This window comes from Chelonia mydas, chromosome 2 (assembly GCF_015237465.2).
Source record: "Chelonia mydas isolate rCheMyd1 chromosome 2, rCheMyd1.pri.v2, whole genome shotgun sequence".
NCBI classification, from domain to species: Eukaryota; Metazoa; Chordata; order Testudines; family Cheloniidae; genus Chelonia; species Chelonia mydas.
The window spans coordinates 241,898,352-241,922,764 of NC_057850.1; the positions used below are offsets into that span (position 1 = coordinate 241,898,352).

The window sequence follows — 24,413 nt, forward strand, 5'->3', positions numbered from 1 at the left end:
TAGCACCAGAAGTTCAAATTCTAGCAGTCAACTCAGCCCTTATTTTTTTCAGCATAGGTACAAAAGTACTGTGCAGTTTACTCTGTTTAGTTATTGTCCATCAGGACTTAAAAGCCAAGGTCCTGTCTGCTTTACATGAAGATAGCCAACATTTTCTTTACCTTGCATAGCACTACTGTTTTGTACCAAGGGGCCGCAAGATTTCAGGGCTGCTGTATGTGTCCAGTTGTACTTCACTTTACCATCCTTTGGAATGAAAGGCTTTATATATTGTAGATCTAAGATGATATTTTAGTTGGAATATTTTCAACTACATTATAAATTTAGACATGAAACTTTCTTTTTTATTCCAAATTTAGATGCTCTGTTTTGGAGGGTTGTTTTGTGTGTTTTTTTGTTCTGGTTTGTTGTGGGGGTTTTGTAGTATCTCCTCATGATTTCACTGGTAAAATTGTTTGAAGGGGTTTTGGAAACACAGATGTTTGATGTGCTTTGACCATAGCTTAGAGTTTATTGTTCTTTTTTGGCTAAAGTTACAGGGGGAAAGTAAAGTACAATCTCAAATGTAAGGATTTACTTTCCATCCCCAAAAAGCTTCTGTAAAAAAGCTATGCAATTTTACAGATCATGAACTGCAGCCATGTACAGCATCACAAAGTAGGTTCTATCCAGTACATGGATGTAACTGCTATTAGGATCATTAAGCAGTATGCACAGGTATCAAGGAGATAACTGATCCCTTAAGGCTATATATTGCCCTTGATCTGCAGCAAAATTCCAATTATTATCAATATAGGATTGCATGTACTTCTCAAGGGCAGTATGGCTTAGGCTAAAGATGTATGATGCAGTAATGTACATGAAAACCATTCTTAGGAAAGCATGATAGTTTTAAAAACAAGTGTACACTATTCCAAAATGTGCTTGATCTGTCTGTCGATGGGAGCTGAGGGTGCCATGTGCTTAAGAGCATCAGGACCGGTGACAAGAACATAGTGAAAGATTCCTTACCATTGCAAAGCAGCGTAAATTCATGCACATGTGAAGATTCTTGACACTGACAATGATGCAATTTTGTTACTTTTGTGGAGGCACATCTCTTTTGAGCTGTTTAGCTACCTTGCTCTTTACCTTCTCAGCCCTAAAAAGGTAGAGTAATGAATTTATTTTATAAATGTCAGTGGTGTTTTTATGCTGCTGCTTTCAATTGATTGTTAAACTACTAATTTACAGATCTTTGCTAAGTGAATGCAAACAAATTCTGGTCCTCAAAGCTTTGCTAATGTACAATGTTCAAATTTTAATTTCCAGTCCATCTTAGATTATGGTGATGAAAAACAATATTTAATCCCTCGTTAACACATGAATAAGCAGAAACTGTCATTTTCCACTGAACAATAATGGGATTATCTCAAGAACTGTCAGTTTATATGAAAACATTATGTTGCCCAAATTTTCATAAAAATTAGCAGTGGATAATATTCAAGATCAGAGCAATGGAAAGAGGAAAAGCTGCATTCATGGTAATAAATATTCATATTTGTCTGCTCAGGAGATGAAAATCTAATCAAGGGGCTATTGATGTGCTGGCTCTTTTTTAACCAAGATGTTTCATCTAAATTGGGTTTGATATGGAAATTAGTCTCACTCCAAGTCCTCCAGGCCATGGGCATGCTGGGATAACACTGGAGGTGTCCAGTGAATCAGATGTTGCTGCTGGCATCTGCTGCTGCAGACAACAAATAAAATAAAATAAATAAAATAAAAATAACGTCTCAATGGTCAACCTCCCAGTAGCTTAGGGTGATTTCTTTTAAACACTTTAATTTTATCCCAGTTAAATCCTCAAGACTGCAGGGTTAAAAATGTCTATGTTTTTTGCTCTTGTTGACAATTACCATAAATCAGAAGACACTCTGCAAGAAGCTTAATGAAATATGTATGATTTAAAAATGGGAAGAAAACGGCAATATGTTGCTGGAGGAGTGTGTGTATGTGTATGTGCGAATGTGTGCAACCTGAAGTGGTGCCACTTTTTGCTTGGCTTTCGTAGGCCTTGAATTGCACTGAATTAAACAGCAAGCGAATTAGAAGCCATAATATGGTTTTTTTACAATGAAAATATTATACTAGGAAAAATGCATCTTAGCTTATCCAAAATGTGTGGCAGGTGTGTTTTAATATTTATTAAAATGTTCATTTAAAAGATATTCCTTAATAGTATATCACGTGTCTAGATGGTTGGCATAGTTGCACCTCTCCGGTATCACTGCTGTCATCCATGCTGCCCTTTTTGCATGAAACATTCTTACAAATATCTGTTTCTCAGACCTCCCCTCTCCCATAATTCAAATAATTTCCTAAAAAACACTTCTCCAATATTGCCTACAATGAAATGTCTTTGCATTATAATTCAAAAAAAAGAAAAGCACAGCCAACATTTGAACCAGTGAGATATGCAAGACATACACACCTATGCTAAGAAACCATGCAATTGTATATCTGTCATGCATGTCCTTCCTTGCACTTCCTGGTGTATTTTGTTGCCTCTTTTTTTTATCAAGTCCAACAGTAAGTCCCCGATTCTGCGATTGACTGCATGCCAGGTGTACCCTGGCCTGAAGATTGTTTGAGGCAGGGAGCTGTGTTTTCTCTGAACTGTCTAGCACACTTGTAGGTGCTTTTAGGTACTAAATAATAGTATCCAAGTACTACCATAGCACACATGAGTAACTGAGTGATTTCAATCCTTCTAGGACCCAAAAGAATGTAGATTGATTTATTTGATTCCTGAAGAAATCATCCTCAAAAATGACACAAATTTGGAGTGGGTTCAGGTGTTATATCATGAGTATTCAGCTACATTGGCATAGCAAGAAGGACAGAAAAAGATGGAACACAGATAAAAAGAGAATACTCTGAAAGAAAATACGTTGTTTCTTGTTGAGCTAGGGTGACGGGTGCAAATGCTAGTGACAGTCTGAATAATTGCTTATTGGAACGTCTTCCTCCCATTGAGCTAGACCTACATCAGATAACAATATGGTAATATCCCTAGTATATTTTCTGTATTCCAGTTAATATGCAAATAAGTCATTGATGGGTAAGTATAAGCAGCATGCAAAATGTGGTGTGTAGGTATTGGCAGAGCTGCCATCTTCTATTATACAATCTGTGCTGGCTCCTTTCTCCAAAATGTTTTTCAGAGACTTTTTCTTTCTAATGAATTCCCTTGCCAACTGTGCAGGAGGAAGAGGGGGAGGAAGCAAGCATGTGGTATGTACAGCAGATGGATCAGCAGCAACAGCATACAGGTGTCTGGCACACAGGTGTTTTCATTTTCTATTTGCCAGGTAGTCAACAGTAGCCAGATATTTTCTGGGGATTCCCTGTAATTATTGCCGAATGAAAGTGCTATCCATTCCTTCTGTTCCTACCAGCTAGTACTAGCTATGTCTATTTCCACTAACATTACTGCACCTGCTAAGAATAATCCATTTAAACTACAGGAATGCTTGGACAAGGATTGCCATTTGTTTTCACTCCGCCTCCCCCCAAGACACTAATAGACTCTGTTTAATTTATTCTTCTCTGCAACAGGAGAGTGGCAGATTGTTTGGGCTGGGATTAGACAGGTACCACCTGCTGCAAGTTCTTTAATTTTTGTTACCTTTACAAAGTTCTTGGTCATGATTTTGGCTTCAATAACATTTTGTTGGAGGAGAAACAGAATTGTGATCATTCAACAAGTAGTAGCCCATGGTAGATTAATGTCTAGAGCAGTGGTTCTCAACCTGCAGGCCATATAGGATACATATATTGTGTGGATGTAGCCCATGTAACACATACAGAGGTGCTTATGCGACCCACAATGGTAGTTGAGAATCACTTGTCCAGAGAGAAATAGCTTATTATTATTACCGTAGTACCGAGGAACCCTAATCATGGACCAGGACTCCATTGTACTGGGTGCTGAACAAGCACAGAACATGGACATTGTCCCTGCCCCAAAGAGCTTACTAAGTATAAAACAAGATGCAACAGATGGATACAGACAGACTGGGAATACAAAGAAACAATGAGACGTTGATCAGCATGATAGGTTATGCTCTCAGTACAACAGCAGCCTAACCATTGTCCAGGGGGGTTTTTTTGTAGGCATCCAGGAAAAAGAGTTTTAAGGATGGTTTTGAAGGAAGATAATGAGGTCATTTTGTAGCTGTTTACAAGGAGCTCCTCCCAACCATGAGGGGCAGCATAGGGGAGAACACAAAATGCTTGTTTGAAAATTTAACAACTGGATGAACTTACTGTGCTTGTTTCTACTCAAATGCCGGATGAAGTTGCTGTGAGAAGGCCAATGGACTAGTTAGATAATAATGCTAGTTATAAAGTGCTAGTAGCTTATCTAGGATTTTACAACAGGGATGCAGAGGGTGAGGCTGATGGTGTAGTTTGGTATGCAAATGACGTGCAAAGTATATTGGTATGCGAATTTGAATGCTGAAAGAAAACCATGCTGTTCTGAACCAGAGAAGCTAGTTTTTCACTCAAACAAGCCAACTTCTGCCAACACAATATTCAAAACAAACTTGACGGGATTTCATTAAATCATATCCTTTCTGCATGTAAAATAATTAAAACTCCTTTTTAAAGAAGCAAACTATTTTTCTTTATTTTTCAGGTTTCCATTAGCTAGAGATGGAGATGCTCTACTCAGGCCCATATCCACAAAGATACTTGGGAACCTAAACCTCAAACTTAGGCATCTAAATCCCAGTTTAGGCACTACTGCAGTGCACAAAATGCCACCCTAACCTTGTAGGTGCCTAAACTCACTCAATGCTGAGATTTTCTCGGTAAAATTCCCTGCTTACCTTTGTTTCTGCCTCTGGGCATGTGCACTGCTGCTTCACTCTGGGTGTCCAGGTACCTATCTCCTGCCTGAGCCCCAGAGCAATCCGCAAACTAGGCGAAGACAGGTGGAGGAAGCCCCTGTCTCACCCCTGGGGCCCATTTGGGTAGGCATGCTCGGAGATCACCTACCAGTTCAACTCCTCTTCAGAATGTGGTCAGAGCAGGAGATAGTGCAAGTACTCACCTGACAACTTTTTGGCCAGTGGTTAGAGCACTCACCTGAACCAGAGTCTCACCCAGGTTTCAGAAGCCTGCTCAGCCACTGAGCTATGGGATATTCTGATATGATGTTGCCTCACTCTCTCCTGTTTAAGCTCTTCCACTGTGGTTAAATAATTGAAGAGTCACTGGGCCAGAGAGAGAGATTGTGTAGCCTGATAGTCAAGGTACCCAGGTGGGAGAGCCTGAGTTCAGTTCCCCTGTTCCAATGACTCTTTAATCATTTATCCAAAATGGAATAGCCTCCACAGGAGTGATTGAAGGGGCCCCACATCAGAATATCCCATAGCTCAGTGGTAAGAGCGCTGTTCTGAGAGGTGGAAGATACCTGTTCAAATCCTTTGCCCCTCTGCCTTAGGGGGAAATTGAACTTGATTCTCCACATCCCAGATGAGTGCTCTAACTATTGCACTAAAAGTTACAAGTTGGGCACCTTCATCTCCTTCTTCTCTGGCTGTTTTGTTTGGAGTCAGGCACGTACCTAACTCATTTTCACAAAAACCTGACTTAGGTGCCTAAGCTGCCTGACCCCAGGAGAGGGCTTCTTGGTTGTGGATTGTAAACAGAGATAGATGCTTCTCTGAAGCCAGGACTTGAGTGCGTTCCTCTGTGAGGGCACGGAGCTTAGGGTACACCCCTCTCCTCAGCCTCTCCCTTAGCAAGTTTAGGCAACTCCCTGCCTAGCATTCTGGCTTTAGCAGATCATATTGCAAGGTGCCTGTCTCTCCCCATTCATTGTGCCTTACTCAGGCTTTGTGGATTGCAGTATTGCTCCTGTGATATTCTAGGTGCCTAAAAGTTAGGCATTGCAATGCTCAGCCTCACAACACCTAAATCTCTTTTGTGGATCTGGGCATCAGTGCTTCCCTCGACCTGTGTGTATTTGTCCCTTACAGTACATAATATTGTTTTCTCTAGTTTTAAAATTTCCAAAGAATGGGGCTTCTACGGGGAGAGAGGCTGGCACTGCCTGGGTCTCACTGCTTATTTCAGGGCACTTTATTTAAATTGGCTGGGTAAGGAGAAGGGAAGGTGGGCCTCTGCTGCATGGATAAGTACAGTAGCTGGGTCTTTTCTTTAAAATGATCAGAAAATATACAGCAAGAAAGGGGCCTATACAGGCAAGGAGATGGACTGGGTGAACTAAAACCAGTAGGTCTTTCCCATCTCTGACCACTTTGATTCTGTGATTTAAGAGTGAAGTAATTAACTAAGTAAATTTTTCCATTGTTATTAGGTTTCAATGTTTTTCACCCTTAGGCCTCAAAGACAGACTTGATCCAGACCTTGATGTTGCCTGTGACCTTGCTGGGGTGCTTTCTCATGTACAAACTGGCTTATTGTGTATTGTTCCTGGTTCTTCTGCTCTAAGTTCTCTATACCCTATCTGTGTGCAGCAACTAGGGTACAATCCCTTCCATCCAATTACAAGCCAAACTTTAGTGAATGTAATAGCTGGGCATGGAGCAGTGCAGCTATAGCCCATCTGCTTAAGGGGTGATAGAGGTCCCTGGTTGTCTGGAGCAACAGCAATAGCAATGGTGGGATTATGTTCCTAATGACAGATGAGCTGAGAGAATCTCCAGAGTCTGTGGGACCTAGAGCAGTAGTAGCTATAGCTATTATCTTTCCTCATTTGTGCTTTTATCTTTTTCATTTTGTTTGAGGCTGAGCTTTGTGCCAGACTAATAGTCTCTAGCAGTGGGCTGGGAAATGAAACTTTCCCTCAGATTATGGAACACACAGAAAGTGTGAAATCTTGATGTGACAGGGCTGAACAGGCTGGTGAGGACACAGAGTGCCTGTGAAGTGAAACTGTATCTGTACCCAATATGTCTCAATAAAAATTACAAAAATCACCCAAAAGACAATAGAACAACATTGTCTTTCTTCAGTTCTTTGCACAAAGGAGGCATATTTTGCCCCTTTGTATTACTGACATGTTATATTAATTTACTTCTACGGCATGTGAGCATTTTGTTCCTGGATGGTTATTGTTGTAGGATGAAAAAAGAAAAGGAGGACTTGTGGCACCTTAGAGACTAACAAATTTTTTTGAGCATAAGCTTTCATGAGCTACAGCTCACTTCATCGGATGCATTCAGTGGAAAATACAGTGGGGAGATTTATATACACAGAGAACATGAAACAATGGGTGTTACCATACACACTGTAACGAGAGTGATCAGGTAAGGTGAGCTATTAGCAGCAGGAGAGCGGTGGGGGAAAAAACCTTTTGTAGTGATAATCGAGGTGGGCCATTTCCAGCAGTTGACAAGAACATCTGAGGAACAGCGGGGGTGGCGGGGGGAGGAATAAACATGGGGAAATATTTTTACTTTGTGTAATGACCCATCCACTCCCAGTCTTTATTCAAGCCTAAGTTAATTGTATCCAGTTTGCAAATTAATTCCAATTCAGCAGTCTCTCATTGGAGTCTGTTTTTGAATTTTTTTGTTGAAGAATTGCCACTTTTAGGCATCCGATGAAGTGAGCTGTAGCTCACGAAAGTTTATGCTCAAATAAATTAGTTAGTCTCTAAGGTGCCACAAGTCCTCCTTTTCTTTTTGCGGATACAGACTAACACGGCTGCTACTCTGAATCTTGTAGGATTGTGATACTAAATAGTTGTTGGAGGCACTTAGAGTTCTGGGCAGGCGTTTCTCAATAAACAAACAAAATACAGCAACTTGATACACTTCAGTGCAATGAATGCTAAACTGTGATCGAAGCAGCCGCCTCACAGATGCGTTTCCAAAGGCTTGTGTAGGGAGAGCTGTCTGGGCATCAGGGCACAGAGTTTGGTCTGTATCTGTGGCCTTTGTGGATGTGGTCAGATTGCAGATCAGAGGATTCCTCTGTCATGAGAAGACATTGTCTGTCCTTTTTCTCGTCCTTGTCTCTCTTGTCTATTTAACCTGTAAGCTCTTCAGAGCAGGGTCTGTCTCTTACTGTATGTTCCTAGCATAATTATTATTATTTAACATTTATATTGTGTTAGCACTAAAGGACATAATCGGGCTGGATCCTGTTATACTAGGTGCTGTGAAAATATATTGTTGCCCCTTGGCCTGAGCAGTTAGCCAATATTCGGAACCTTGCTAGGTTGTTTCCATTAGTAGAGGGAAGTGATTATATGACTCGGGTATATTCTTTGGTGCACTCTTGTTTATGTACAAAGAATGTCCACAAAGTCCTGTTTTTCTGAACACAGTAGGAACAAACAACAGCTGGCAGTTTCCTTGCTTACAATTTCCAAGCTTGTCTTTCCAGCCAGTCCTCTGCCCAAAAGAAGCTCTCTTGTATGTTTTCCAGAGCCATGGCCACACTGCTTTTCTTGCTTTCTCCTTGCTCTCTGGTCACTTTCTGCTTCTGACATACACACATGTCTCCACCAATCAGTGCCAGAGATCCTGCATTATGTTCCCTGTCTTGCTCAGACCTTTCTGTGTGGTCCAGTGCCTTACACAGTGACTTCTGTTGTTTCAGCTATCTTACTCCACAAAGGCGCTTAATTGCTTCTTCCATTTAGCCTATATGAAAGATGACTAGTACGGCCATCAGCTTCAGTGAGGTCTGTGATTGCCCATAGATCAAAGACAGACTTGCTGGTAGCCAGCAACACCTTCCGGCATTACAGTATAATAAATAAGAGTCTCTGTCCCAAATTGCTTACGGTCTAAAAGACAAGACTTAAAAAGTTGGGCCTTTAATTTTAGTTGAGGCCTCTGGAATATCCTTTAATACAAATAATAAATAATCAAGATGAGCTACGGGATCTCTAATCTGGGTATGATCTGTAGTCTGCATGGGCTTGCACCTCCACAGGTGGGGCTACGAGCCACATTATAAAACTGTCCATTTTATTTGCCCTTTAGCCTAAGCACTGAAGGTTTTATGGAGCTGTTCTAGTTTAGTTTCATAGTTCATCCCACAGAAGGAATTCCCAGCTCCCCTACTTTGTAGCCTCAAACTCCCAAATAGAAACTTTCCAAATATAAAACTAATAAAGATCTATTTCTTTTTCATCCTGTGTTGAAAAGTGACACAAGGGTGACTCTGCTGACAGCGCAGTTTACAGGGAAAGGGAAAGGTGCCTGCTGTGATGAGAGAATGATTTCTTCTTTTCTCTCTCCATTTACTTTGTGTTAAAGATCTGTGACTTCCCAAGTCAGTGCACTTTGCAGCATGCCTTCATTGTCCAAATTAGAACAACAAAGAAAGCTGTTTTTCATCTTCTTGTCTTAGGGCATATACTCAGTTTGCTGCATCAAAGTGTGAAAATAATGTGTGGCATGGAAAAAGCCCTGTCTGGTGCCAGCAGAGAGGACGTAAATGGTTCAGTACAGCCAATGCTATGCCAATTGCAGTGTTGTGCGATTGTATGCAAAGAGTTACAGTTCTGTTCAAATGCCACTAGAAATCCCCATGAGCCTCCAAATCTCAGGGCTATCCTCTGAGAAACATATGTATAAAGCGCTGCTTCATCTTGCTTTTTTTCTTTCACTTCCTTTACTCAAGCATCCTCTTCTATACGACAGTCAGGTAGTCTGATGCTTGAAGAGAGAATGCCCTATAACCTATAAATGCATTGTTACTGTAGTGGCTTGGAGTGGTTTCTCCCTATCTGCATCAGAGGGAGGCCACTCCACCTTGCTACAGCACCTAAGGGCTGAGGGCCGATCAACAGGGGATTAGCACTGTAAATCAGTAAGGAGCCTATAGCCAGCCCTCTGGCTGGGACAGGCAGCAAACACAGCCAGGCTCACCCTTCTGAGGCTGTCTGGGGCCCGGCTCCTTGGCTGGACAGACAGCAAACAGCCAGGCTCAAGCCCGCTGGGTGGGGCAGAGCAGAAGCAGTCTATGCCCAGCTCTATGGCTGGAGCAGACAACAAATGAATGCAGGGCATCTGGCCTAAAGTGAGTAGGCTGCCACCCAGGGATGGGGTTGGCAACAGGAGGTAGGGGGACCTGGGCCCACCCTACTCCACTTGGTTGCAGCACAGAGCCCTAACAGTGGTGGGGAATCCCACCACTGGGTCAGCCAGGATCCTTCTGAATCCTGTGGCTTCAGAAAACACAACCGGACTAATATCTAGTTTCCCTGGGCTACTTCCTACCCCTACCTGGTTGTAGGGCTTCATTGCTCATGGGCCCTCAGGGTACTCGGCAGCCAGCAGTTCCAGCAGCTCCTCAGGGTATTCACCGGGCAGCAGCTCCTCTGGATACTTGCCAGGCAGCAGCTCCTCTGGGTGTTCCTCCAAAGGCAGCGGTTTATACATCTCAGTCCCTGGTTCAAGGGCCAGCATCCAGTTCTTTTGTTGGCTCTGGCTCAACTGAGCTGGAGGCCCTGCCTCTTATACTTTCTGTTCTGCCCCTCCGCTTTCGGCGCAAGGGGTCGGCCCAGCCTGACTTTGCCCACCAGTGGGTGGGGAATGGTTCCTCCCTGTCTGCATCAGAGGGAGGACAGTCTGCTTCGCTACAGTTACAAATTTATGTCTTCAGACAACAGATGTAATTGCAGAATAAATCACCCATTTACTGGAGAAGCTGGGACTGGGACTTCCTTTCTAAAGTCACATCCGTAACACTTGAACCAAAGGAGAAATAGTGGTATTAGATCTCTCATTCTCTCTCTGGGCTATCCACTAGAGGGAAATATGCTATGCACATTGTGAAAGCAGTGAAATATGTTTCAATGTGATTTTATCTGTGTTAGTTGTAGTTAGCTGGCTTAACAAGGACAAGGAGTAATACTTGGATGAATGATTTGAGATATGGCAAGGTTATTTGCTCAGACTTTTTACAGAACACAAAAATTTCAATAAGACTGAATAGCTGGTGGAAAGAAATATTCGAAGGGATGCCTTTTCTTTTAAGGGAAGAGTTGGTTCATAGAATCATAGAATATTCGGGTTGGAAGGGACCTCAGGAGGTCATCTTGTCCAACCCCCTGCTCAAAGCAGGACCAATCCCCAATTTTTGCCCCAGATCCCACAATGGCCTCCTCAAGGATTGAACTCACAACTCCGCGTTTAGCAGGCCAATGCTCAAACCACTGAGCTATCAATATTGTTTTTCTGTTGTCATATCTTTTTCCAGCAAAGTTAATATACTTAAACCTTAGTCCATCCCGTGCTTTGCTGCACATTGGGCTACCCGCATTTGCCATCCTTGCCTGTCAACTGCCCTGCTCTCCAAATCTTCCCATTTCATGTTGAGCTGCTTGATGTTGTTCAGAACTGTTCATTTCCATGTTATTCACGGTCTTCCTCTCCTTCTTCTTGCATTTTCTGGCTTCCATTCAAGGGCAGTGTTTGGTAAGCATTCTTTTTCCATTCTCAGTACATGTCCCAGCCACTGATGTCTTCTTTTGTAGATTATTTGAGAGAGAGTGCCTTGTCCAGTAATTTCTGTGACTTCTTCATTCATCTTCCTATCGCTAGTTAATATACTACTTTACTTTTTTTTTTCATTTGGAACAAATAGCCCAGTGCAATTTTTCCTTAAAAGATCTCAGTGACATCATCTTAATATTCCTAATCAATCTACAATAACAATCTGTTGTGTGCATACCATAGAAAAAAGATGATTGGTTAAATAGATTTTAGTTTCAAGTTTCTGTCTTATGCCATGATACTTAAAGGTGGCAAAGGTGGTAAAACAGATACCAAAGATGGCAGAATAGCAGCTTTGTTCATAAATATGTGCTAGCAGATGTTCTTTGCTGATTTTCAGAGATCCAAACTTTACTCACCTGATTTTTCCCATGTTTTGATATATAATACAGCATATTAAAACGTCAGCGAACCAAGAATGCAGGTTTCCAGTGCTCCATGATACCAAAGGCTAATAAATGTACAACCCCCCGAAAAAAACCCAAACTCAACTATTGTACTTCAGGGATTGTATCTTTCAGTGTTTATTAGCTGGCTTGATTTTTTTTTTCCAGCCAAACACAATAATAGTTAGCATTTATCCCCACCTCCTATAAAATTAATCAGAACAGAAATTCCTATGTCATCAATGTGACTGCAGATATCTGGGGGATGGCAGGGAGAGGAGAATCACTTTCCTCTGGTAATTCTCAGTCAACCAATGTGCACTTCTTATCAGGAATTACCTGGCAACTGTATGCTAACATTAGTTGAAGTATAGTGATTAGTTAACGGTCCATGGCTTCACAGGTTACAGTTTGTACAATTATCTTAAGTACTTAGTGTTTGATTTCTTCTGAAAACCCTTCCTCACATGGAATTTTGAATAATACAAGATCAGATCATGACTGTTGATTATCACTTAATTTTATATTTAGCAATGGAATCCTTTTTTTCTTTTATATTTACTGTTTTTCAGATGATTGCTGCAATTTAATTTCTTATCATAAGAAAATTAAGAAATTTCAGACAGAGATTAACACAACACATGGTGCATTCTAAAACAATGAGTTCTGGTATTTTGTTTTATGCTTTATATTCAAACTGGTGATTTTACAAATAGGAAACATTTCAATTATGGTAAGGCAGTTTTCCATGAGTTCTGGGCATCTTTCTGCTTGAGATACACAGAAAACTGAATTTGCCTCTGCTATTCAGTTATTGTCCTGATACCTAATTATGGGCCTCATCCAAAGCCCACTGAACTTGATTTAAATCGGCTTTGGATCAGGCCTTATATGAATGATTTAAGCTCATGCATTTATAAAAGCAAAAGATCAGATGCCAAGGGGTAGATTGTGCCCAGCCTGTCTAGGGGCATAAGGGATTGAAGAAGGGTGCAAGCAGCTTTCCCTAACCACTTAACCCCGTTGGCTCGCCTTTCAGGGAGAGGCGCAATTTCACTAGGGAGCACAGATAACACATCTGGCTAGCACCAGTGGACAAGCCTCCCAAAAGGAGGAAAGTAGCCCTACTCTGCTCCACACCAACCAGCAGAGCTGCACCCTTTGCAAGGCTGTGATGGAGCTGCCCCTGCACTGTGCATTCCTCTCGAGTTTTGGGGAAAGTCTTGTCTTTTTCACATAGAATTCCTCCTGGGATTCCTTCTGCAGCATGGACCTTCCTCAACCCAACCTAGTGTCTTAAAAGGCATAATCTGGCCCGTGCTGGGGTAATTAGGAACATAAGTTCTGTTTTTCTATACCTATTTCGGACTCTACTGAAGCTAACGTAGGATGTAGTTAGTACCATCTGAACCTTTTCAGGCTATTTCTTCAGGCATCGAGAAGAAAGAGAATTTTGTTCGTTTTGGTGTTTTATTTATTGGGAGGTGCTCTGATACCACCTTGATGAGGTCTGTATAAGTGGACGGAGAGAGAGATGTGAAGTACTGGACATAGTAAAACACTTATATTGTGCACTTGGAATAAAAATGTCTTGCACATTGTATTCACTAAATACTGAATAAGTCACCTGTTGTAATTCCTAGATAGTACACGCCTAATTTCTGTGCATCACACATTTACATTTCTTTATTCCATAGTGACCTATTGAGTGTAGTGTTTAGAATAGGTTACATTTGTTTCATGTTGAAATAGTTAATTATTTAAGGTGCTCTTATATGGGAACTGAATAAGAGTTGAGATTGATAAACAGAACAAAACCTGACCCAGCAACCAAATTGTTTCAAGCTTTGATCTCATTAGCAGGGTCAGGCCCGATTAATTCTATGAAGGGATACCTTCAAAGACAATTTAAGGTTGCTGCTTCTGTGATTTCTGAATAGAGAACACAGGCTGGGTCAAGAAGACATGATGATATATATGACTGCTGAATTATTTCCTTCTATGATATTTAATGTAAGCTTCAAATATGCTTCACTCAATAACGTATGAATTTTACCGTGCACGTACATTTCATTCTCTCTTGCACAGAAAATCATTAGGCAGGATTTCAGCAGGTTTAATGCTGTCATATTACAATGTAGCAAACCCAGGAGGACAGTGATTCTACAATGTGGGAGCTGCTATACCCAACTAAACAGCATTTTTCATATTTCCATCTCTTGCCCTGATTCAGCTGCTTCAAAACAAAGTTATTTATTTGTTTGTTGTAGGGGGCAATGTAGTTGAATATTGACTTAAGAGCCGATTCAGATATTCTTTTTATTTAAATAAGTACAGTGATCACATTTAAAGCTGCTCGTCAGTCCAGTCGGAGGAGCTGTTGCCATGCTATAAGCATGCTAGCTTTTTTTTTAATTGCCTTTGTAGAATATAAACTATATTTGAACATGGAGGGAGAGAAAGGGTTTGATACTGACGCTGGGGGCTGCATTGTTACACTGGTCTAAGTCCAACTGATTTCTGTGGAGTTACTCTTAACATAAACTGTTGTAAGTATGACAAGAATCTGGACCAGGCACTCTTGACCCTTGTGCCTGTGTTCAGATATGCGTCTTATTCGTTCATAATAGGCCGTTTTAAAATTCCAGTAGGCGGTGTGGAGCCGCGGACACCATTTTGAGTGCAGGCAGTGCTATTCTCATGGGATTGTACAAAACCAGTGCTCTGCAGCCTGGTTTCTTAATCTAGGAGGCCATTTAATTTATCTACCTTAATTGGCACTTTTTTCTCCTGCTTTTGCAGTAGTTGTATAAAAGCTGCTTTGTGTCAATCATTGCAACACTGTTTGAGACAAGAATCCTTTAAGGTTAAATCATTCTGGACCACCTTGAAAAGATATACACAACCAGGATTTAAGAAACAACTCTTGTGAAAGTCATCAGCATGTAGTTAAAAAAAAATAGATTACGTCCTAAAATAGGGAAGGATGGTCTTGTGGTTAAAGTTAAGGATTATGAGTCAGGAGATCAGGATTTTCATTCAGGCACCACCATAAACTTTTAGTTCTATCTTGGGCAAGTCCTTCAGCACCAAACTTTCCAAAGGGCTTTATAATTTTGAATACCTCAGATTTTGGGTACCTAATTTGAAATAGTTGGAGTGATGTGATATTCAAAGGTATGAGCACTCAGAGAGTTCATTTGAAGCTAATGATAGCTATGAGTATTCAGCATTTTTGAAAATCAGGCCTCATTTTGGAGATTGGAGTATGAAGTGTTGACTCTTGGGATTAGGCCCATTCTCATTTTATGAAATGTGGCCCTAGAAGTAGTTAGTTTCAAAAATGTGATTCTTCCATGTCATACAGAACTTAATAGAGCTGGCTATGGTTGTCCTGTCCCATGAAAAAATTTTAGATTTAAAACAAAATGTCATACCCAAATCTGGAAGAAAAACAATGGGAAATCTCAACAAATTTTGCAAACCAAAAGTGTGAAAAACCATTTGGATTGGGTCAATTTTACAATTTTGAAATGTTTCATTTCTTAAAAAATAATACTTTTTTACCATAAATTAACTTACATTTCTAAACAAAAAGTCATTTTGAACCAAAAATGAAACTGTCTTGTTTTGAAAAGATCAAAATGGGATGTTTTGACAATTTTAGAGCTCTTTTTGAAACAGGAAATTCACTAAAACAGACTCTTTCATGTGCTCAAGTTTGGGTTTCATGAATCCGCGTTTTCTGATGAAAAAAAGATTTAGACAAAAAATTCCCAGCCAGCTATAGAACTTAACTTTATAATTTTCCTGACATCTTTTACTAGTCACCATGTTTGGCGCGACAAATTGCCCAAGAAGTGTGAGTTAGCTTTCACGGGGCTAACAGAACTCACACGACTTCTAACTGTTAGAGAAATCATTGTCTGGTAGGAGCAGGACATGGATACATGTACTATCAAGCTCCATCAGCTTTTGAATTCACTGGCGTAGTTTTTCTTCTTTCTGCAGGTATCAGTGAGAAGACTGCAGGACCTAGATGCAGGACCTGCTTTGCTTCTGGGTAGTTATTGATCCCAATGACACGTTGTGTTACTATGCTGTGTAATTCAACACGGACATTATGCTCCTCTTGATAAAACAAAACCAAAAAATGACCACACTTTCATCCAAAGCATCTAGTAAATTCTGATCTTTGTGTGCCATTTACTAGGGATACTAGCAGAGCAAGGCAGATGTGTAATTGTACATTTAGTAATTATACATCCGATTAAGTGAGCTGTAGCTCACGAAAGCTTATGCTCAAATAAATTGGTTAGTCTCTGAGGTGCCACAAGTACTCCTTTTCTTTTTACATTTAGAAAAGAGATCTTTAGCCTAGATCCTTGCCTCGGTGAGGCAAGGCTGCTTTGTGCTGCTCCGGTGGCACAAAGCAGCCTTCAGGTACCTCTAGACAGCAGTCGGGACAGTATGTCTAGGCATACTAATGATAGCTTTGATAGTGCTAGCTCGCGAAAAATAGCAGCATAGCTCAGGAGGCACAGGAGGAGGCACTGGCTAATAGCCTGAGTACATGCCTAGGGTCACAGGTAGGATTACACTCAGGCAGATAGCCTAAGCTGCCACCTGGCCACTGCACCAGCTCTATTCCACACTTCCCAGCTGCCAACATTGGGCACATGTGGAGCAGGAGGAGGTGTGAGCTGAGCATACTGTGTTCTGGCAATCTCCAGCAGCTAGGACAGCCCCTTGGTAGGGGGTGTTGCAGGCAGCCAGAAGATACAGCAGGGCGCTGTAACTTAAATGAGGAGTTTAAAAAAAACCAGCAGTTCCTGAGACCCAAGGAACACATAGGTGGCTTAAAATCATCTTTGTCCCCTCCTCTCCACAGCTGGGCTTAGCAGCACTCTGGTACATCTCATAACTGGGGCCTTAATTTCTTGGACTGGACCATGCTTTGATCATCCTTTTGGACATTTTAATGGTAGGTAGGAGATGGGCTGAAGTGGAAAATAATGTATCGCAGTTAGGATTTCCTTACATGATCGTTTATCCCTGCAAAATCTGTTCATCTGTCAGGGATGAAAAGATTTCCTCACCAGAAGACAGCTGAACTTCCTAGGACACCCTTAGGGGTTCTAACTTCTTCCTCGCACAAGAGTCACAAAACACAAGTCTGGGGAGAAAATTGTTGAGAAAACCACATCTCCACTACTATGAATTATTTGTAGTACAGCAGCTCCTAGGGTATGTCTCCACTGCAATAAAAGATACAAGGCGTGGCTGTGGCTGGCCCTGAACAGCTGACTCAGGCTTGTGGGGCTCAGGCTGAGGGGCTATAAAATTGCAGTGTAAAAGTGATGGAGCCTGGCTCTGAGGCTGAAGTGGGAGGGTCCCGAAATCGAGGCTCCAGCCTGAGCCTGAACGTCTACACTTCTATTTTAGCCTCTGAGCCTGAGCCCTGCAAGCCTGGTTCAGCTGAGCTGGACTCTCAGACTCAGTGCTGTGGGTTTTGTATCACAGTGTAGACATACTCCCAGAGGCTCCAGCGTGGATCCCCATTGTGCTAGATGCTGTATAGACGCAGACAACAGGTGCTAGGAGAAACAGACACAAAGAGGTTAAATGACTTTCCCAAGGTCACACTGCAGTTCAGTGGCAGAGCCAGGAATTGAACCTTAGCCCTAGTCCAGTGCCCTAGCTGACACTGAACTCTTGTTGTGCTGTTCATAATAGCCAGCAGTGTTGTTATCACAGCAGAGAGAACTCTTGGCTTGGTGATCATGGCTTCCTGTGAAGTGCTCTCCCATTCCTGGGCTGCTGCTCATGACCATTGTTACAGGGTCGGGCCAGATGGCTACAGGAGAGCAATAGAAGGCACATATATTAGCCCCAGGTTAAGTAGGTCCCTTTTCCCTGGGTAAGGTAACAGGGAAGGTTCCAGAACAATCAGGAACCTTCTGGAGACAATTAAGACAGACAGGATGATTAGAACACCTGCAGCCAATCAAGAAGCTGCTAGAATCAATTAAGGCAGGCTAATCAGGGCACCTGGATTTAAAAAGGAGCTCACTTCAGTTTGTGGTGCGTGTGTGAGCAGCTTGGAGGAAGAGGCACTAGGAGCTGAGAGTGAGAACGCGTACTGTTGAAGGACTGAGAAGTACAAGCATTATCAGACACCAGGAGCAAGGTCCTATGGTGAGAATAAAGAAGGTGTTGGGAGGAGGCCATGGGGAAGTAGCCCAGGGAGTTGTAGCTGTCGCACAGCTGTTCCAGGAGGCACTCTAGACAGCTGCATTCCACAGGGCCCTGGGCTAGAACCCGGAGTAGAGGGCGGGCCTGGGTTCCCCCCAAACCTCCCAACTGCTGGTCAGACACAGGAGGAGTCGACCTGGACTGTGGGTTCACAAAAACGGCCAAACTGAGGGCTGCCATGAAGCTCCAAGGCGAGCAAATCTGCCAATAAGCGCAAGACCCACCAAGGTAGAGGCGGAACTTTGTCACACCGTGTTGATGGGTAATTTGCACTTACTAAAAATTGCTTATGTGAGGCTTATAAAAATCTTTTTTCTCTCTGGGTCCCTCCCATCCCAGCGTGTTCTCTTCTTCCCAAAGTCTGCACTGAGATGAAGTGATCCACAGGTTCTATTCAGTGGTGCACGTCCGGACCACTCCTCTGAATCTGCTTTTGGGAGCCAAACTCAACTGCTGTCTTCCTAGGCCTGATTCCCCACCACCTTGCACCTCATGTAATCATTTACTCCTGTGCTCCTAAATGATAGTGGCAGTTTTATACACACAAAAAGTCATTGCAGTAGGAGTACTGGATGCTGGGTCTCCCATATGAGTGCTCTGACTCCTAGCTACAAAATAATTCTCATGCTTGCTCTTGAGCTCTCGCTCTGGCCCCGTGACTTTTTCAGATTATTTATTCTCAGTTAAACACATCAGAATATCCCATAGCCCAGTGGTCAGAGCACTCCCCTGGGAGGTAGCAGATCCCTGTACAAATCCCTTCTACCCCTCTGTTGGGAGGGGGACTTGAACCTGGGGTCTCCCCCCTGCCAGGTGAGTACCCTAACCCCAAGGCAAAAAGTTATGAGGGAGCTCCTTTTCCCTCTGCAGCTTCTTGCAAAAATGACAGCAGTGCCTAATGCCAAGAGATGTTTTGCAACTCAAAATCCCAAATAAAGGATGATGTCTCCATGTACCCTGGACTCAGGCACCTATCTCTGAGAGCGGGGCTAGGATTAACACACACCCCACAATTTGGCACCTCCATTGGCTAAATTAGGTGAGGAGCCACCTAGCATGTACTGGTTTTTGTGAATCCCATTCTGAGGCACCATCTCTCCCCATTCGATTGTATAGGAGTGTAGGTGCTGAACTCAGGCTTTGGGAATACCAGTGATTTTTCTAGGTGCCTAAAAGTTAGGTGTGGCAATGCCCAGCATCACCACACCTAAGTTCCTTTGTGAATCTAGCCTTCAGGACTTTGTCACACAAGACATTGGCAATAAAGCAGAAAATTGAGAGCCCAGTCTCCTAAATAGGTACCCTAACCACAGGACTATCCTTCGTCTCTTCCTATAAGGTTACTGAATTATGGGGCTCTGCTGTCATTAAAAAGTACCCATCCATCCCACTTCCGTCATCGTAGTATCTATTATCTAGCCACAGATCCCCCCTCGCAAATCAAAGACTAATGTTCATCATTTCCTGCACTTAGAAAATCTAAATTCTTTCTTCAGCATGTTTCATTACCATAGGAGGGGTCAGAATCGCTGTAGTTGGGAAGCCTAAAGAGTGGCATTAGATCAAAAGTGCTTACATCTTGATATACAGTTGTCTGAAAAAAACTGTGATTTCCTGTCAGCTCCTCTCCTCCCCCTTTTTTAATCAAGAAATTAACACCTGGGTATATTAGATAATCAGTAAATTAATAATTGGCTCTGGAGCATGAATTGTTCATGAAACAAAGAGCTATATTTATGAATATGTTGTGTAGCATTTTAAAGAAAAAGGTAAAAATATTTATAAATGTTAATATATATTCATTAATTTACTCCAGTGCCTGCACTGTATGAACTCCACTAGGCTTTACGTCATTTTTAGTACATGTGGTGAGGGGTATATTTTTTTCCTCTTAAATGCATTTTCTGTTTTCATTGACAACAGAAGAAGGGTGTGAATCAGAAGGATGAAAGAATCATATTTGTTTTTTTCCAACGGAAAATCTTTAAAACAAACAAAAAACCCCACACTATTCTAGAAACTTCTGTACACAATATAGTATGTTCGTGTGTGTGTGTACACAGTATAGTATGTTCCTGTGTGTGTGTGTGTGTGTGTGTGGGTAGACACAAAGCAATGTAATAGTTTACATGAATTTAAAGCTATCCTATAAAACTGAAGATCAGCCCCCCTTACAATCATTAATGCTTGAAACCATCATTGCATTGTTTTCTGGTAATTATACACACCTCATATGCTGGCTCTTTAAGATATTAATTGCATGATTAGGTTTATGATTTCTTCTGATTACCAATTAAGTTTACTTTTCTTTTTTTCTTTTCTTTCTTTTTTTTCCATACATACCATTAGTCTTTATAGTGCTCCTTTTTTAATTTCTCACCTAGCAGGGGTTCTCACACATTCGAAGACTGCATTATCCACTCAATAAACAGAGAGAGTTTAATTTTCTGTGCAAAGTATTGGTATGGACTTGGAAGGATGATGTTTCAGATATTATGCTATTGAGAGTGACATTTAATTTTACAGGGGAAAAATCTTGTTTTTCCCTGTCATAACAATGTTTACAGAGCATGATTTTAAAGATGTGTAGAGACCAAATCAAGTGATTCTCTGTCTGCTGGCTTAGTTGAAGTTGTCACATCTTCCTTTTTTCCCAACATGGATTGCCAGCTGCTCTTCCATTCCATCTCAGTAATTTCCTTTATAAAGCTCTGTATGCATGTGTGTGTGTGTGAATACACTACTATATCATACATATAGTATATATGTGCATAAATAATATTTTGTAAAGAATCAGCAAAGAAATATGTGATTAGTGGGACTACATGATTAAAACTGTGAATAACTGAATCCCAGCTGATTCAGGGCCTTGATCCTGTCAGATACTGAGAATTTTCATCTCCCATTTGAACCTGAATGCCTCAGACCTTCAAAGACTTATGTATCTGTTTAAGCAAGTAGTCATGTTGACTTCAACAGGAGTACTCACATATGTACAGTTAAGCACATATGTATGTATTTGCAGGATTGGAGACTAAAATATTACGTAGAAAACTAGACGCTCAAAATAATGTTTGATTCTCTGTGATTGTCAGTATTTATAATAATAAATATCCTTTGCTGATTATTGTATATCTTGGTATCTCTCTCTCTCTCTCTGTGTAAAATATTTGGGAAAACACAGTCAATAATAAATATACCCATTTTAAATAATCAACATAAGACAAGATGCCTGATGGAAATTAGTTCAAAGCCCTGTGCAAATCTTAATGCAAAGGCTGTGTGATATTGTAATAATAAGAGTGGAAGACACTGACTCATAGCCCTTCTCACCATGAGGTACTGAGTAATACAATCTGTACTGTATTGTATGTGGGGGTTTTTAGACAATCTAACATCGATTTAAGTGAGTGCACACTTCCAATTTCCTGACAGCTATGTCAGGCGAGAGAATACAAAGACTCTGGGAGTTCTAGGAATCTTTAATTGGACCTCTATAGAAAATAAACTCCCAGGTTTGATGTTGATCCTTAAAGTGGTTGCTTGCCAAAGCTGTACTGTGGATCTCAGTAAGAAAAAAAAAAAGTGTCTACAGTATACCATACGTGTTCTACAAGCACCCTGCGGACAGCAAGTCAGCATGGAGAAAAGTGCAAAATTGAAGGTGTTCTTGTAATAACAAGTAAGAACATCTTCAGCTCTACAAATGCTACAATTTTTTTCATAAATTGTAGGAAAAAAAATATAACAGGTTCCCTGATTAATCTTTCTTTATCCGGAGTGTTTTTCCTTTTAACACACTTTTTAAAAAGCCCACTTAATTCATTGTTCTGCTTTCTATTGAATAATGCATGAGGTAGAGGCAAAGTCTGTCAGTCCAGAAAATACAAAGACTCTAGTAGTTGGGGTGCCAGTTTTAACTGGCCTGACAAGGTCAACAATGGATTCAGACTTTCCAGAACTTGCAGTCTCCTTTATCTAACACTAGTGGGTATTTTTAGAGATTTTATTAACCAAATATATTTGTAAAAATAATTTGCTTATTTAGAGGTCCTTATGTCCTTTTCAAAGAAATGTAATGCACATTTCACTGTTTTTATTTTAAATTTGCAAGGTTCAAAATATCTTTTTTTGTAATACCAAAAAGACAATTGTATGTCTGGACCCATTTAAGACTGCTTTCTCAACTACATCAGCCTGAATATTCTGCCCATGGCAGCAAGATTTCCTTTTAGTAATTACAATTTTCCCTAATTATATTCTTCTGCTTTCAGCCATTCATGAAAAGTTGTACTTACAGCAAGTAATGAGGTAGGGACTTACAGAACACCATAGCTGAATAAATGTCCCTGTTTCTGCTCTTTGGCAAAAATTACTTGGCTGTGGTTGTTGGAGAGAGATCTGTGAGAGATTTGAAGGAAAATTTTAAAAAAAGTCATCATTTTGGCCTGCTTTCTTATAAATTATTTTAGCAAAAAAGGCAAACATGCTTCTCTTAAAGGCACAGTCATCATTTTCACAAGAGAAGTACTGAACATTTTTTAAGCCTCTGCTTCCCCAAAATATATAAATTATCATTAACGTTCCAGAAATTCTGAGAGCATGGCAAATAGTTTCATTTTCTCTTACACTGAATGAAAATAGTGTGTGTAGGTTGCCTCTTCTCCACCTTCAGTACTCTTGATAAAATGAATGTCTCCTCTCCCAAATTCTGAAAAAACTTCAATAGCCAGTTTTGATTCATGCAGGACAAACACATATGCTGTTGTTTGTGCTGTTTCCAATACAACCATGCTGCTCTAACAGCGTAGAGATCAGAGCAGCAGGAACAGAAATGTGGCATAGAAATATGTTTGAACCATATCAGAAAAGTAAAATAAAGTACTGGTCCATTTCAGAAAAGTACTGCTCCAAAACAGAGACATTCATGCTGTCACATAGCATTGCATACTCCATGGGAGGCGGGGGGCGGGGGGGTGAAGGATTGCACAGAGGGATGAAATACTGGAAGTGAATCTATCTGTGCCAGTATCTCTACTGCATTCATCATGGTGGTATCCTGAGTTGCTGAAACTCCACCAGAGACTCACTGTAGGCTCTTGGGCAGATCACTTAGCCTTTCTGTTCCAGTGAACTCATCTGTAAAATGTGGACAGTATTATGAGGAAATGTTAGTTAATATTAGTACAGTATTTGGGATGTGTAAGCTGCTGAATACATTCTTCGTTATAATTCTTGGATGATGTTCATTCAAGGTTTTTCGATGTTTCAGTGTCATTCCTTGCTATGCCAAAGAAGTTGTTTCCAGGAGCTATATAATGTATAATGAATATTGGAGAGTAAAGTCAAGCAGGTTGGAAATATTATGAATTCCCATCATTTGGTACAGTTCAGCATTATATTAATATACATTATCTATGAACCAGTCAGAAACCACCTGAACATCCCCTCACCGCTCAGACTCACCATGACCAAAACCTTTCTAGAAATTTAAAAATATTCAGATTTTTAAACCAATATATATTTATCCTCCTTGTGGTTCCTGGGCTCTTGACTGGAAACAGGAAGTGCTGGAAATCTCACAAGAGGCCTTTCTGATGAGAATATTCCCAGTTCCATTTTGTAAACCCAAACACAAATGTTTGGGTGCTTATCCAAACTGAACTGAACCTCCAGAATTTCCATTCACCCGTCACTAATGTTCATTCAAATCCACGTGTGAAATGGGAACAAAACTATCTCCAGTTTGCAGAAACATAACCATCCATAGCAGACAGAATGGATTAGAACTGCTGTAGTAGAAAAGTCCATTAACACAGTGTAAAGTACACTTACAGTGTAAGCCACTTTGAAAAATACAGCTGCCTCAGATCAATCTAAAAAATCCTCTTATTTATAAAAACACGACATAAACTGCAGCATCACGCTACAGCCCAGTTTTGTTAGAAACATCATTTTGAAATATGTAGTTTAACCCATACAGTCCATGGGACTAAGGAAACATTAGTTTGTTTCAGTTATTCTCAGATGGGCTCAGTTCTGGAAGCTGCTGTGCCCTGGTATCCTTACACACCAACACACACACCTGTGCTCCTTGCAGTGCTCCTCTTCTTGCCTTATTGCAGCTGCAGTCCTTGCTGCATTTTTGCTGGACACAAGTTCATTGTACTGTCTGTCGGCCTTTTCACTGACTTGCGTACACTGTGGTGTGCAGTGAGTGAAGCAAAATTTGACCGAA

The 24,413-nt window shown here is 41.0% G+C and overlaps 1 protein-coding gene across 2 annotated transcripts in view; it reads left to right on the top strand.

The window, feature by feature from the left end:
- Window positions 1–24,413, top strand: part of PTPRN2 (protein tyrosine phosphatase receptor type N2) — a 989,298-nt gene that overhangs the window by 673,369 nt on the left and 291,516 nt on the right. The window lies entirely within an intron of this gene.